This window comes from Sphaerodactylus townsendi, linkage group LG07 (assembly GCF_021028975.2).
Source record: "Sphaerodactylus townsendi isolate TG3544 linkage group LG07, MPM_Stown_v2.3, whole genome shotgun sequence".
NCBI classification, from domain to species: Eukaryota; Metazoa; Chordata; class Lepidosauria; order Squamata; family Sphaerodactylidae; genus Sphaerodactylus; species Sphaerodactylus townsendi.
Genome location: NC_059431.1, coordinates 101622418 through 101638186, shown reverse-complemented (window position 1 = coordinate 101638186; position 15769 = coordinate 101622418). Strand labels below are relative to the sequence as shown.

Genomic DNA, 15769 nt, shown 5'->3' with positions numbered 1-15769 from the left:
AGATACACGAGCTCTTAACCTCCTACGCCACTGCTGCTCCTTTCTGTGATGAGAATTAAGTAGGTTCATTGTGGTAAGCTGTGGGATCTGTGAGCCTGGCCAGAGACTGGATTTCTTACTGTGTGAGATGTTTATTCGATAGGACATGGAGCCCTCTACAGCCTCCTGATACGAATGAGCAGCCAGTGAGGAAAGTGTTCATATGCTTACTAATGCTTCACCTCGGGAAGGGCAACACAACATCCAGCTTGTTCGGAACAGTCTTTTCCCTAAGGCTTAAAGAACGTCCTGTGCGAGAGGAGAGGGCCGCGGCATGCCTCGCAAGTGAGCTAAGGAAGGGAATGTGGTTTTAAAGTGTGACTGATGTGCTGTGCATTTAATAAGTCCCAGTGCATCCTGCTGGAAAGGGGATGGGACAAAACCGCTGACAGATTTATTTTCTGGTATCAGATGGCTCCATTATTAATCAGAGAAGGTAGATACTGAGGGAAGGAATGAGGTGAACAATAGAAATAACCTTAGGAACTGGGGAAACTTCTTATCTGTCTATTCTCTCTGAGTGTTCAAACGTTAAATGAAAGGTATTTGTTGAAATAACTCATATGTTTGCACTGTGCTTTAAATTCATTCCTTTGTATCGAATTCTGAACATGACCCTGGAGCGCTGATTTAAAAAATGCAGAATACAGTGGTTGCTTCTTTGCTACAGGTTTGGAGGAATCCCCCGGCTGGCAGAAAAATACAACTTAAAAACAACAACAAAAACATGGGAGGTTTTAAACCTCCTCAAATTGGAGAATGCAAACCAACAGCTTGTACAATATCACAACAGCATAGCTGGCATTGTGAGGTTGCCTAGCAACCAAGGCACAGGAGCTTTGGCCCAGGCAACCCCTGTATGACTTCCACTTTGAGGGGAGGCAGGAGCAGAGGGCGGGGAGAGGGGAAGGAAATTGGCAACTGGGAAGAAAGGGGAAAGAGGCAAACGGGAGATGGAGACGGAGAGACATCTTTTTTTTATGTTTAATCTACAACCGGGAGGTAGGTTAATTGGGGGACCCATCCAAGATTGGAGCTGATGACAGTCCTCCTGGTTGAAGGGAGGAGTCAGGTGTGTATGAAAAGAAAGCACAACGTTTTAGATTCTGATTTGGGAGAGGGGAAGAGAGAGAAAGGACAGTCCAGAGTTGGCAGCTCCGGGTTGGGAAACACCTGGAAATTTGGAAGTGGAACCTAAGGAGGATAGAGTTTGGCAGGAGGAGGGACTTCAATGTCAGAGAGCACACCTTCCAAAGTGTCCATTTTCTCCATGTGAGCTGATCTCTGTTGGCTGGAGATCAGTTGTAATCCCAGGAGATCTCCTGCCAGAACCTGGGGTTTGGCAACCCTGCTGTGAGTTGGCTGGAGCACTTTGCAGGGTTGCCAGCTATGGATTGGGAAATATCTGAGGATTTTGCGGGTGGAGCCTAGGGAGCGGGGTTGCCAACTTCCAGGTAGTGGCTGGAGGTCTCCTACGATTACTCAGGTTTCCAGGCAATAGAAACCAATGGTGTAGCAAAGGGGAGGTGTGAGGGAGCTTGAGCCCCAGACACCATTGAAACTGGTCACATAGAGGGCATGTTCAGCCAGCCACCCCCTCCCTCCCCCCAGCCAGCATCAAGCCTCCAGGTATGAGTAGAGTAGTCCCCGGGGGTGGAAGACCAGGAAGGCAATTGGAACGTGCAGAGTGTGTTCCACTGGGTACTGCCAACCTGGCTGGGAGAAGCATGCGAGATGAATCCAGCACAGTAGGCAAGACTCCAGCAGTGAGTAGACAGCAGGCCAAGTAGTGCCTGCTTCTGCTGCTCCCTAGGGGAGTTAGCCTCCTGCTGGGTGGGGACCAGTGACATAGGTATAGATTTTTTGTGGAGTGGGCTTGGGGGGGCGTGGCTCAGGGGGTGTGGCCACGACCAACCCCCACCCCTGGGGTTGTGGCCACACCTCCCCAAGTGCCACTATTCTGGTCATGTGGGGGGCACAAAATTGACCCCCCACCTGACTAGGAAGATGGCAGGGGTGGAGCCGTGCACCCTGGACCCTGCCCATGTCATGCCCATGTTGATGACAATGACATGGGTGGGGTCAAGGGCGCTCGAAGACGACGAGGCAGCAGGAAGTCCTGCTACCTCGTTGTCTTCGAGCACCCTCAACCCCACCCATGTCATCATCATCAACATGACATGGGCAGGGCAAGCAAGGAAATGCCAGACAGAGCAGTCCTTGCTGGGGCTGCTGTGGGGATCCGGAAGGCAGCGGGGGGAGCAATCCAGTGGGGAGCAGGCACCCTGGCTCTTCCCTGCCCCCGCCTGCTCTGGTGTTTCCTTGCTTGCAAGCAAGGAAACTCCAAAAGCAGGTGAACGCTCTGTCTGCAAGCAAGGAAACACCAGAGCAGCCAAGGGGATCCAAGGGGAGCCAAGGCTGCTGTGGGGATCCAGGAGGCGGCGGGGGGTGGGAGCGGTCCGGTGGGGAGCGGGCACCCCGGCTCTTCCCTGCCCCCACCTGCTTTGGAGTTACCACCCTAGGCTTATACACGAGTCAATACATTTTTCCAGTTTTAGGTGGTAAAATTAGGTGCCTCGGCTTATACACAGGTTGGCTTATACACGTTGGCTTATACACGAGTATATACGGTAGATTGCCCTCATGTATTTTGTCAGGAAATAGCAGCCTGTGAAGATTTTCAAATTAGTGCCACAGTACAAAGGAAGTAGGTTTTTAATGCTTTCTCCATGCAGTTTCACAGACTGAAATCTCCTTGCGTGGGGGCAGGAGTTATTAGTATTGGACGGAGAGAAAGTCATCTGCACTTTGGAAAGAAAGTCATCTGCACATTTTTCCACCTAGGGCACAAGGGAGTTTCAATTCAGCAAAGCCATGCAGCGGGAAGTGGTTAAAACATCTACTCCCTTTTATAGAGATTTCTGTCTGCTAATGAGATCATTTATTTGAAACTCCACCCCTGTGAAATATGGCTGCCCCACTTAAGGGAAGCTGACTGCTGCCCTGGTTCAGAATAAAAGGGGAGTAAGAGGAAAAGCAAAATGGTGGGCCACTCCCCACTTACCTCGTCTGAGTGCAACCCCACAGCGACCCCTCGTAGAAAAGCCTCCGTGGCTTTTGACAACGGAGACATTTGTTCCCCACTCATTTTCCATTCAGGAAATAGTGCGGGGTTCCACATCAAGAGTCAAAGAGGCAATCGAGCGTTCTGATTGGCTGGCACGTGTGTGCATCATTTACAAGTGGGAGTTGCAGCCAGCCGAAGGCGGGGCTCCATTTTGATTGGCTGACCCAAAAAAGTTACCGTTTGGATAGAGCTGGAGCGCATTGTTTTAAAGAGCGTCTGCACATGCTGGCGTCACTCACTTGCCATTGCAAATTGCTTGGGCAGAAAAAAATGAAAGTAAAATGCTCGGTTTGCGGTTTACAATCACGCCCGACAACCCTGTGCTCAGCAGCACTTTGCCAAGACTGCACAAAACAGTGGAGCTCGAAGCAAAAGAGCAAAAAAAAAGAGCAATGTTGGCACGTCTTGTTGTGCGTACTTTGCGTCTCAATTTCCAAGCACTTTCTGACGGGAATACCCTTCCTAAACAAAATGGTGGTTCCTGTTTCCTGATTGGCCGGAAGCTGCGCATCAGAGCGAATCAGCCGCGCGTAAACAGCCGAGGTTCCCCACCCCCCTTCAGCACCTGCGGGGTTTTTTGAAAATGTTGCTCTTTTCAGAGGACCTAATTTGCCGCTCGACAAGGAGGTGGGAGAGCGGCAAATTAAGGGCAGCTGCGCAGTGGGCGCTGGTGACGTGGGGAACGTCCATCCTCCTCGTGTCTTTTAAAGAGGTGACCCCGGGGCTTATGGTGAGTGGGGAGTGGCCCGGTGTGTTTCTTTGTGAACTTCTTCATGTTCTTCTGCCGCATAAATTAAATTTTAAATATTGTGTCAGAGAACATTAGATGTCTTCATCTAAAAATCTTCCACTTTTTTCTTGAGAAAGGGAGAGAGAGGCAGGAGCATCTCAATTACTAGCAACGTCACACTAAGCAGAGTTTCTCTAGTCTAAACTCAGCAATTTCTTTGTGCTACATGCATGACTTTGTGCTAAATGCAACGATGGGGCATGTTTCAACTTATGGAAAGGAATGAAGGGATTGAACTGATGCCAGATTGTGAGTTTTGCTAAAACAGGGAATCGCAGGACTTGTTGTCAGTCTCCGTGGCTGCAATAGCCAGAGACAGAAACAGCTCCCAAAAACCTTTGGGCATGGGGACATCCCACAACATCATGGAATCATTTCTGGCTGTATAATGATGTTTATGTTATGTTGAAACCGTTACATTTGAAGTGAATGCTACAGTGTCAGACGATGTGGGGATGTCACTTTCACAAGGATGTACAACGGGGGGTTCCCGTGCCCTCACTTGGCAAATTGTAATCATACCCTGGGAGGACTGGTTGGCAACCCCCTCCGTGTCCCCTCGGTTCCCTACATGCCCAATAGTGCCCTAGGATTTTTCTGGCTGGGAAAATGGTGCCCAGAAGAAGGGTTCTCCGTAGGCACTGCACTCCTGATCCTAATTGGGTACTGCAGGCTCAGAAATTGATCACAACTAATGTGAGATTGTGTCATGTATGACACAGGATGACAATCGGGACACAACTTGGGTACTCTGTAATGTGTGATGGCTTCCTTAATAGATCCTTGACTAGGCTGATGGGCCTCAAAAGAATAGAAGGCAGGAGATGTCAAGCAGCCCAGAGCTTGAACTGGGAGCCTTATGGACCAGAGCTGAATCCTCCTTGCTGAGAGCATTACGGGTCAAAGGACAGGCCCTTCAAGAAGTTCAATCATGGACCTCATAATTCCTCCAGATTCTGAGAATCAGATGACCCGGGCCAGTTCTGTGCCATTGCTTAGCTCCAAGATCTGCTGCAGTCCCTCAGTGTGGGGAATCTGTTGCCCAGGGCAACAGTGACTAGGGAAGTTGCTAGAATGATTTTTCAGACTGTTTCTCTGCCTGCTTCCTGACACCATCCTATAACCAAGGGCAGGCCCAAATGTCTTATCTGCAACCTGTCCCAGCTAACCTGCGCTTCTCTCAGGTATCATAATCCTTTCTGGTAATTGGGATCTGACTCCCAGCAATACTCAGAACTGGGCATTGGACAGCTAAGAAAAAGGAAGGGAAATTAGCTGGACTTTGAGAGTATTTTGTGCATATCTTGGAAATGACGGAAGTCACAAAGGGAACTGTAGCCTTCTCAGGAACTGATAATCTACAAAAAGGAAATGTGCCAGTGTGGTATAGCAGTTAAAGGTGGTGGATTCTAATCTGGAGAACCGAGTTTGATTCCCCACTCCTCCACAAGAGCAGCAGACTTTAATCTGGTAAACCAGGTTTGTTTCCCTGCTCCTGCACAAGGGCTGTGGACTCTAATCTGAACAATAGGGTTCGATTCCTTACTCCTTCACATGAGCAGGGGTCTCTTATCTGGTGAACTAGGTTTGTTTTCTCGCTCCTTTACATGCAGCCAGCTGGGTGACCTTGAGCTTGTCACAGTTCTCTCAGAATTCTCTCAGTTCCACCTACCTCACAAGGTGTCTGTTATGGGGGAGGGGAAAGTTTTATTATAATAAAACTTGTAAGCTGCTTTTAGACTCCTTTTGGTAGAAAAAAGCGGGGATGGGGGTATAAAAACCAACTCTTCTTCTAAAATTTGGCAGTTTTGACACCTGCCTGTAATTTTGACTTTCCATCCCAAAAGGACAATGTTTGCATCTTGGAAGCATACCTCTAGTTCCACACTTTAGGACTTGGAGCAATTTTTGAGAAAATAAGGTGCTAAGTGACCTCTAATTAAAACATCAGGCTGCAGGAAAACAGACAGGTACTGAGAATACTTGTTCTAGATGTCTTCTTTTAAAGGTGGGTTTCGGTTGTACACACATACACAGATCGCATATAATAACATCGTATGATCTAGGATAAAGAAAACCTTGCAAAAGGTGGCCAAGTATAAAAGAAAAATATATGTTTGATTGAAGTGGAGATGAAAGCTTTTAGCAAGGTTTGAAATTAAATTTCCATTATGTAAAATTTGAGTAAACTTCAAAAAGAGGCATGTTACAAAAATTGAGGTGCAGAATGGGGTGAGGGGGGAGAGATGCCAAATTATTCCTGCATTAAAAGAATCGACAATTCTTTTTATTCTGAAATTGCTTTGGCAAGGAACTCCAGCGGATCAAAGCAGCATTCCACATATGCTCCTCTATTAATGAGGTGCTCGGAGCATAATTACTCATACCTTTCCCCCCCTCTCTTTAACAGCTGAGCGGAAGCGTTCTCTTGGCAAAGACTACCATCCCCTTTGTCTGAAGTGCTACCACTGCAAACGGCAACTCAGCCCTGGCCAGCATGCCAAGGTAGGAGGGGAAACCCATCACCCCATCTGTCTCCTCCAGTGACTTCCTACAACCTGACAGCCATCATAGGACCTTCCAGCTTTTCAAAGGCTCCTCTAAGGGATTAGGTTGCACCATAGGCTGCTCAGAAGTGCTCTGATGTGACGGCAGGAAAGAGAGGGGGAGGAGAAGTGATGAGAAGAACATGCAGGTTTACAGCTGCCTCCAAGCTAGCAAAATGGCTGCCATTATAATAGGTGGGGTGTATGGGAAGAGACAACGTGGATGGAGAGCTAGGCCCCCTGGCTCAGGACATGCATGTGTGGGAGAAAACGGGCATTTTGGAACGCTGAGCCATGCAGAGTTTTTTTTAAAGAAAGAAATGTTGTGAACTGCATAGCAGAATGCAGTTGCGATTTGTGCTCATGTCACTGCTACACACTGGTGCTGTTTCCTTGTGCGCATGCATGCTTTGATGCTTATATTTCCACATGGATGTTTTGAACTGCCTCAGCCTCCTCAACGTGGTGCTGTTTTGGGGAACATCCTAATGAGGTAGGGCTTTTGTGCACTTACTGCTTGCCGCGTGGCTGATGAGCAGTCGATCCCCTCACAGTGAGGTTTCCCTGTGTTCACAGATTCACACCCACTGCCAAGGTTATTCTGTCTCCATTATGCCCTGTCCTCGATTTTGCCTGCTAACCTCATTTTTCCACCCCGCGCAGGATGGGAGGTTGCCTGCCTTTTTAAAATATAAGGGAGGGGCTGGTGTGTGTGCAGAGGTGTCTGGCACGATCAGCCAATGGAAAACATTCCCTGCTTCTCCCTCCTCCCCTTTCAATGTGTTTTCCTGTGCTTGGGAGGCTTGGGGGCACTTCCAACTTGGGGGCACTCCCAACTACCCAAGCCTTGTCAATTTCATTGGATGCACTGCAGTACCAATAGACTGCAGTTTAATGTTTTTTTAAAGGAATTCTACAGTGTGAACCTCCCAGGAAGGGAGGTGAGCACTGGTGTGGGAAAAGGAAGGTGGGCGTCATGAGCCAGCCCCTGGGTACTTACCAGGACACAGGACTCTGAGGCAGAACCAGGACACAGTGCAGCCAGAGTTGGCTGCTCCTGAGGAAGATGTGGCAGCAGAGCCAACGCCCAGCCCTTCCCTGCCTGATGGTGGAAGAGCCTGCAGATCCTCCTAGGAAACCCAGTAATGAGCCAGGTGTACATAGGAGGCAGAAGCAGAGGCTGCTACTGCAGAAGCAAAGAAGGAGTGCTCATTTGGCAGCAAGCTATGGGAGATTAGATGTCTCTGCATCTGATGAGGATTAACTCCTTGCAGAATCCCAGCCCCTTGAACAAGGCTCTCTATATAAGCCTTGCTGTGAGCTTGCTTCTGCCTGGGTGCAACAAGTGTGCTTCCTGCTGCTTTCGTGTGCCTGGTCTACTGCTGATCTCCAACCTGTTTACCTGATCTCCTGTGCCGTGACCTGTTGGACTGTGACCTGACTACACCTTGCCTGCCATGACCCATTGAACTGTGACCTGACTACGCTTGTGCTTGCCACTCGTTTGGCCCTGCTCAGTCAGACCTGATCATGCCCTGCCTGCTGGCAGCACAGCAGGGGATGGAGCGGAAAAACCCAAGGAAATCAATAAGTTTGGTGATTTCCTTTGCTTTCCCTTTGAAGCAGGAAAAGTCACATTTCAAGAGGTTTCAGAAAATGTTGAGACTCTCACATTTGAAACACAGCAGTTCAGAAGAGGGGAGAATGAGTGTCCAAACAAAAAGCTGGCCCACTGGGAATGTACCCTCAACACAAAGCAGACCACAAGTGCATAAAAGCTTGTTGTCTTTCTTGTTTTTTTAAATCCTGCTTCCATGTCCCCCCCACATTTCTGCAGTCTTTCCCAGACCACATTTTGATCTTTTAGAAAAGATCACAGTTAGAAAAATACCTGGAAATTTGAGGGTTGAATCTGGGAGGGTGAGCTTTAGAGAGGAGAGACCTCAGTAGGGTATAGTAGTGCCATACAGTCCACTTTCCAAAGCAGCCATTTTAACCAGGAGAAGTGGAATACATGTTTTAAATAGATAAATAGGCAGACTGGTGAGCTATCTCTGTTGTTTGGTGATTGGTTCTGATCCTGGGGGGAGTCTCCACCCCGCACTAGGAGGTCATCAAAGACTCAAAGAACAATTTGACTGTCAGGATCGGGCCATGCCCATTTCAGACTCAACTGTTACTCCGTCCTCCAGTGCTTGAGAAAAGCAAGCATGATTGGAACAGAAATACAGAGAAATGTGCAGAGATCTGCAAAGCTTATGAGAGCATCCCACACTCTGTTCCCCACGAGGCGCTCTGCTTTTGTCCCATTCTCTTGTGTTGCAGCCGTGCATTTTGCTCTGTGTGATGATTACAACCACATCGCTGCCAGAGTTTCAAGCCCATTAACAAGGACATTTGGAGGAGGTATAATGGCATGCCCCCGTACCTACATTTGAAATTGCTCTAGACTGAAAGTGTGTTTGGAGGGATCTTTAATAATAAGAAACGGCTGTCTCTCCTCTATAAATATTGGAAGGGCCTTACTGTACATACTTGATGTATGCATTCGAAATAATTTTCTATTAGTGCTGGGTTTAAGGTTCATTTGTTAGGCTTTAAGTGGGAAATAATATGGATGGACTGAAAAGTTTCTGAGATAAGCAACAGGTAACCCAGAGTTTCAGACTCTCAGATTCACGGGCTGCATCGAGTTAAAAGGAAGCAAATAAAATCATGTTCGTTAATTGCTTGTTTCAAATTTGCACCCCGTTTATAACAATGTATGCCCATGTTGCAGTATACTCCCTGCCTTGACATGGCTAACAACAATTCAAAAGGATAAACAATTACGATGTTATAATAAAATCAATTAAGGCTTAAAGTGTAGCATAAACAAACAATGACCACTCTAGGTTCTAATAAAACATCACTTCAATCTGGAATAAATTTTACCTTTCCCTAAATACTTGGGTTTATTTAAAAAAAAACCCCAACCTCTCTAGGGGGAGAATGTAATGTAGCAAGCCATAGTGCCTGTTGTAATTACCTTTGACATAACTGGTCTTTCATTTTGGCAATCTTTTGCAAGCAAGATCCAAGCTCAAAATATTTCAGGCTTTCCTGGCTGTGTTCAGATTGCAACAGGTATTGATCTTGAATCAAATGGGATGGAAGATAAATTCAAGGCCAAGGCACAGCCACTGATCACCAACAGACATGGATTAGGATTCCTTGTTTTCTACCTTCAAATGCCCAACTACTTAGTGAACCGAGAAAGGGAAGGTCTTCTATGTTCATTGTTTGTCCCATATTCTGCCTGTTTCCTTTGATTCCTGGCTGTAATTTAAATGGTTTACAGTGTGATGGCAGCATTTCTTATAACAGCACCTTCCTTATGAAGAGAGGCTGCCACGTTTGGGACTCTTTAGTTTGGAGAGGAGACGTCTGAGGGGGGATATGATTGAAGTCTATAAAAATTATGCATGGGGTAGAAAATGTTGACAGAGAGAAATTTTTCTCTCTTTCTCTCAATACTAAAGCCAGGGAGCATACACTGAAAATGCTGGGGGGAAGAATTAGGACTAATCAAAGGAAACACTTCTTCACGCAATGTGTGATTGGTGTTTGGAATATACTGCCACAGGAGGTGGTGATGGCCACTAACCTGGATAGCTTCAAAAGGGGCTTGGACATATTTATGAAGTTGATCTATGTCTACCAATCTTGATCCTCCTTGATCTGAGATTGCAACTGCCTTAGCAGACCAGGTGCTTGGGAGCAGCAGCAGAAGGCCTTTGCTTTCACATCCTGCATATGAGCACCCAAAGGCACCTGGTGGGCCACTGAGAGCAGAGTGCTGGACTAGATGGACTCCGGTCTGATCCAGCAGGCTCTTTCTTATGTTCTTAACACCTTGTAAGCTAGTGCTGATAAACGAAATGTTGTTAACAAAACTGCAACAATTAATCTTTTTTCTTGCCCTTGTTTCACAGTATGATGATAAACCCTATTGTTCCCACTGTTACATTCAACGCTTTGGACCAAGAGGTATCCTTCTCTAAACATCTGCAGCAAAAAACACTTATTGGGGCCAGACACGGTATAATTCCTGATTGACAACTGGTTTGTAGAGGAAGCTGTAGTATTGCCTGCTGGAGACCTCACAAGTGAGGCACACATAAAGAATCCATGTCTTCCACTTTGTCAGGAAACCTCCTGCCCCCACCACCCAGCATTACATGCCACCACTCATTGGGGTGTTGGGGGGGGGGGAATTCTGGAGGGCAACCAGCGTTGCACCAATGAGAGGATGTTATTTCCTGAATGACCCAGAATAAGATTCAATCAACAGTATCCACATAGCTATGATATGTATTATGTACCATCAAGTCACTTCTGACTCATGGTGACTGTATGAATCATGGCCGATTATACCCTAATGCTCTGTCCTGCAGCGAGGGTACATTTTCTTTGGGACAGAGTTTTCATTGTAAGCACACTCACACTTAGGGGACTACAGATTCCAGAAGCCCTGTGGTTCCTGACAGCAGGTAAACCCCGATGTTTTCCCTTGCTTTGGGGTTTCCACTCCTTCTGGACTCCCCACCCCCAGGCCCGGGCTGGCATTCCTGAGGTATCAACGGCAGACTTTTTCAAGAAACACAAACATTAATAATAACAAGCTGTAGACATTTTGAGATAAGGAATATAAAATGTTAAAGGGCTTTAAAAACAAAGCCAGCAATTTTGTGACTGACTGGGAGTGACCCAGAAGTGGAGACAGTCAAGTCGTGTAGCAGGCAGCGGTGCAACTCCTGGCGTGTAAACAGAGAAATGCGAGCAGACCCCACTATGGAGAGAAGAGTCCTGGGGAAAGCACTCCATGCATAAAGGGCCAGTGTCTTCCCAAACGTGCTATTGTTCATAGCCTTTCTCAGATCTGGCAGAGGGCCATAGCTTCCTTTAGAGAGTCCACCCATCTCATGTTGGGCCTTCCTCTTTTCCTGTTGCCGTCAACCGTTCCGAGCATTATCATCTTTTCCAGTCGCTCCTGTCTTCTCGCTATGTGACCAAAGAACAAAAGTTTTGTTGTTTTAGCTTCTAAGGACAGTTCAGGCCTGATTTGATCTAGAACTCACTCATTTGTGTGTTTTTGGGTGGTCCATGGTATCTGTAACATTCTCTTCCAACACCACATTTCAAGGGAACCTACTTTCTTCCTGCGAGCTTTCTTCATCATCCAGCTTTCACACCTGACACAATTCTGCAGAGCCTGAGAAACTGAGATGTTCTGCCAGGCCTGTGCTTTCCACCTTGCTGGCCTCTCTTTCTCCCTTCCGTATTCTCTTTCTCCTTTACCTTTCCCCTTCAACCCTTTTCTCCCTTCCCTTTTTCTCCCTCATGTTATCCATCAGTCCTCTTTTATTAGAAATCAATTTGGTCTGCCCGTCCTTTTGATTGGTTTGGTTGTTGTAGTGCCACTCAAGTTTTATTAACTAAGTTTTTAATGTTATTCTATGATTTTATTGTTAGGAAATTTGTTGGAACTACCCTGAACTCAATCTACTGGGAAAGGGCAGGGCAGAAATTGGGAATTCTAGGGAATTCTATGGGATGAATGAATTTAATCTTGGTCACCAGTGACATATCCTTTCAATCATTTCTAGCTCCTTCATTCATTTCTAGCTCCTCCTTCTCAGTCTCAGTTTCCTTCTGGTTTCTTGGCTGCCATGTGGATTTTCAACAACATGGCTTGCTGCTGACCTGTGGAACTATGAGCTGGTCAACTCCAGGTTTAAAGAAAGGCTGAACTACCAGTCTGAAATAATCTACAACTGATAATTGCTCCATGGGTGCTTAATGTCCCCATTTAATGAGACTGAGGGGACTATCAGGAATCCATAATATAGCTGGCTGTTTGCATGGTCCTTTATGAAATGCTTTGCTTCCTTGCCCCAATGGCCGTTCTGACTGTTCTCTAGAGTAGCGCTTTCCAAAATCCTTTGCAGCCTCCAAAAGCAAAGGAAGGCACTTGGCTTCGCCAGCATCAGCTTGGCAGAAAGCCAGCTTTCTGTCTGTGCCTGGCATCTGGCAGAAAGGGGTGAGAGAGGTGAAAATGCAGGAGCTGCTAATTCCCTCTTCATACCGTGTGTGCCTGCCACTGAGTCAGCATGCTCTTTCCTAGCTCAGGCCAAGTGGAACATGATACCATATGTTGCTTTCCATTTGTGAGAGTGGAGGAGACCGGGAGGAAAGGGTGGAGGGATGAGAGGCATTCCTTCTTCTGCTCAGCATCCAACGTGTGGGCAGGGAAAGCCACCACGACGGTCCACTGGAATTTTACTGGGTATGTGACATACATAGTTACAATAATAGTAATTCCATTTGAGAAAAGACTCCTGGTTTATTGCAAAGCATGGATCTGGGTGGAATGGAAAGAATAATCACAAAAGTGAGAAGTCTTGTTCTTGAGTTCCTACTGCTGCAATCCGAAGGGCACTTTCCGGGAGTAAGCCCCACAAGATAGCATGGGACATACTTCTGAGCAGACCAGATTAAGATTACTCCCTAAGGGTGCTCATTGTTTTGTGCCTAGCTTGTTTTCAACACAAGATTTGATTCTGCATTAGCAAACAAAATTTGAATCTGTGGATTTGTAGGCATGTTCTTACCTCTAAGCCCTGGTTTAGGTTTATATACAGAGTTGACGTCTTCCGAGTATACTTCAGAGACTGCTGTTCAGGGTCATTATTCCTGAATTAACAACATTTTTAAAACTCCAAAGACACCTCAGGATTCAGGCTTAGGTTTCACAGCACATCTTGGGTCACCGAGTTCTTGCTCTGGATTCTAAACGTCAGCCTCCCCTACAAATACCGTTCACATGACAGAACTTGTCCTAGTCCGTACCACTCTAGAATGCAGGGTGGTGAGAGACTGCTTGAATGCAGGCTTTTAAAAAAAATCCTCCCCTCACACAATACAATAGTAGTTCTTCCTCCTGTTGACAGGATGAAACTTTCGTCGATGTGCTCTATGAAAAACTTGGAAGTATTAGATCCAGTTCTCTCATTAGAAAAACATAAATATGGTAGCAAAAATGTTTTTTTTTACAGCTGCATTTAGTTCGGAAATGGGCCCTGTTTATGCAGATACTTTCCTGGGAGTAAACCAAGTGCTGACCGTGCTAATTCATGTGGTGGCTATTTTAGAGCTGGATTATTGCAATACGTTCTACGTGGGGCTTCCCTTGGAAAGGATTTGGACCCTTCAGTCAGCCCAAATTACTGCAGCCCATTTGCCATTAGGGTCCACTTGTCTGATCCACCTTCACCATCTGGTTAGGTATTGGTGCAGTCCTATGCCTGTCTTCTCAGAAGTAAGTCCCACACAGTTTGATGGTGCATAAGATCGTGTGCTGAATTGTGCAATACAAAGCCACTACTATGTGAGTTTCCCTCCTGCTGCTCCATTACTTCAGGTGACATTTGCAGGGCATAAAAACTTTCAATGCAATGACATGGTAGCACATGTTTTCATTTACTGGATATTACCATGGTACAGTCTAAAAGGAAATACAGGGATACTATTTTTGGCATCAGCCGTTTCTCAGCCATAATGTCAAGTTTCAACCTTAGGTCACTTACAGTATTGCCATAACTAGCATTGCACAGTACTGGTGTAATCTTTTCCAGTCTAGCCCATTATATCAGCTGGATTTGGATGCCCTGTCTACAACTTGTATGTCAAATGATATAAACAATTTTGGGGCTTATGTTCATTCTGGTTTCTCATGAGACCAAGCAGTTCAGAGAGTCTTTCCATTGAACGCTTTGGCTAGGCTACTGCAGAACTATGAGCTGGATGGATTTCCTGGCAAAAAAAAAAATCTTTGATAAGAGTTTCAAAGGAAGTTCTGCAGTTCAGGTCTAGGCAGCTTGGATCTGAACTTTAATTACCCAGTTCTTCAATTCTGAATTCCAGAATTTATGGCTATATTTTTGTTTTGTCATCTAACAATTTTTAAAATCTGTTTTAAAGGGACAAGACCATTAGCAAGTCACTCATCCTTTGGTGCATCCGCTTTATCAAAGGTTTCAGGAACAACCCGAAAGGCCTCTTAGATGTCCTGTTACACTGATGAGGTGGCAGTTCGTGCAACAAGAAGCAAGATCTGCATTTTCAGAATTTTCAGTCATTGGAGAACGTTGCTTGAACATGATGATGTAACGTTACAAGTTGAGACAGCATCCCGCAGGAAGTTACCCCTCCTGTTGATTAAAGCGGTACCTGCAATATATATATTTTAACCAGCTGTAACAAGGCTCGAGCAGGGGGTTCAATATTTTCTAGAGAATGGAGAATATTCCCAACTGAACTTTGATGAAGGGAAGTGCCCGTCTGGTATGTGAGAGCAGTTTAACCATAAAATATTGATGAACAACCGAGTTCCAGTTTAGATATTTACTTTTGTTGTTTTCTAATGTGATTAATGGAATGTGCACAGTAAGTTACAGAGAGAGGTGGGATCCAGAAGATTCTCACAGGTTCCTGAGAGTAGGTTACTAATTATTTGTGTGTGCCGAGAGGGGGTTACTAATTGGTGATTTTGCCACGTGATTTTTGCCTTAGTTACACCCCTCCTCTCAGCAGTAGCACGCAGAACTTGAAGCAGTCTAGCAGGAGGTGCACCGGCATGCGTGGCAGCCTGCGCCTGCATGCATTCGTTTCCCGCCCAAGGACCGGTGCAGCGGCTGCGTCCTTGCCACAGCCCCGCCCAGGAATGCCCCACCCCAGGAATGCCCGCCCACGCCCCCGTCATGCCCCGCCCAGCCCCATTGGTGCTACGCCACAGTTTGAATCCCACCACCATGGGAACCTGTTACTAAAATTTTTGGATCCCACCAGTTGTTACAGACAGTTTATGCATTTCTCTGAGACTTTTTAAAGCTAATTTTCTTATAATGCTGTGGCCATTTCCCCCTCTTAAGTCACTTTGAAGTGCTGCATGTTATAAGTCTTCTGCAAAGGAAGGTGATAAAGTTCTGTTCAAAAATTCTGCCCCTATGTTGATTGTCCCATTAAACTGGGACCTTTAAATTTGAATTAATAGAAATGTCTGGCAGAGAAAGTCTGTTTCCTCTGTGGAAAAAAATTATCTGCACACAGTGAGAGAAATCTTTGTGGCTGTATTTTCTGGTATTGTAAAAGCCTTAAAGGCTCAAGTAGATGAGTCGTCTCAGTCCATTCATAAAATGTGAATTGCAGGTGTATGCAGCCTCATTT

General features: G+C 46.2%; 1 long non-coding RNA gene across 2 annotated transcripts; it reads left to right on the top strand.

Annotated features, from left to right (window-relative positions):
• Positions 1 to 237: 237 nt before the first annotated feature.
• On the top strand, positions 238 to 15096 carry LOC125436815. Of its 2 annotated transcripts, none has more exons than XR_007245120.1 (4): positions 238 to 324; positions 6367 to 6461; positions 10477 to 10531; positions 14525 to 15096. It is a non-coding gene; the product is annotated as an uncharacterized LOC125436815 (long non-coding RNA). The 2 variants fall into 2 exon arrangements; XR_007245119.1 differs by lacking the exon at positions 238 to 324 and adding an exon at positions 980 to 1111.
• Positions 15097 to 15769: the final 673 nt, after the last annotated feature.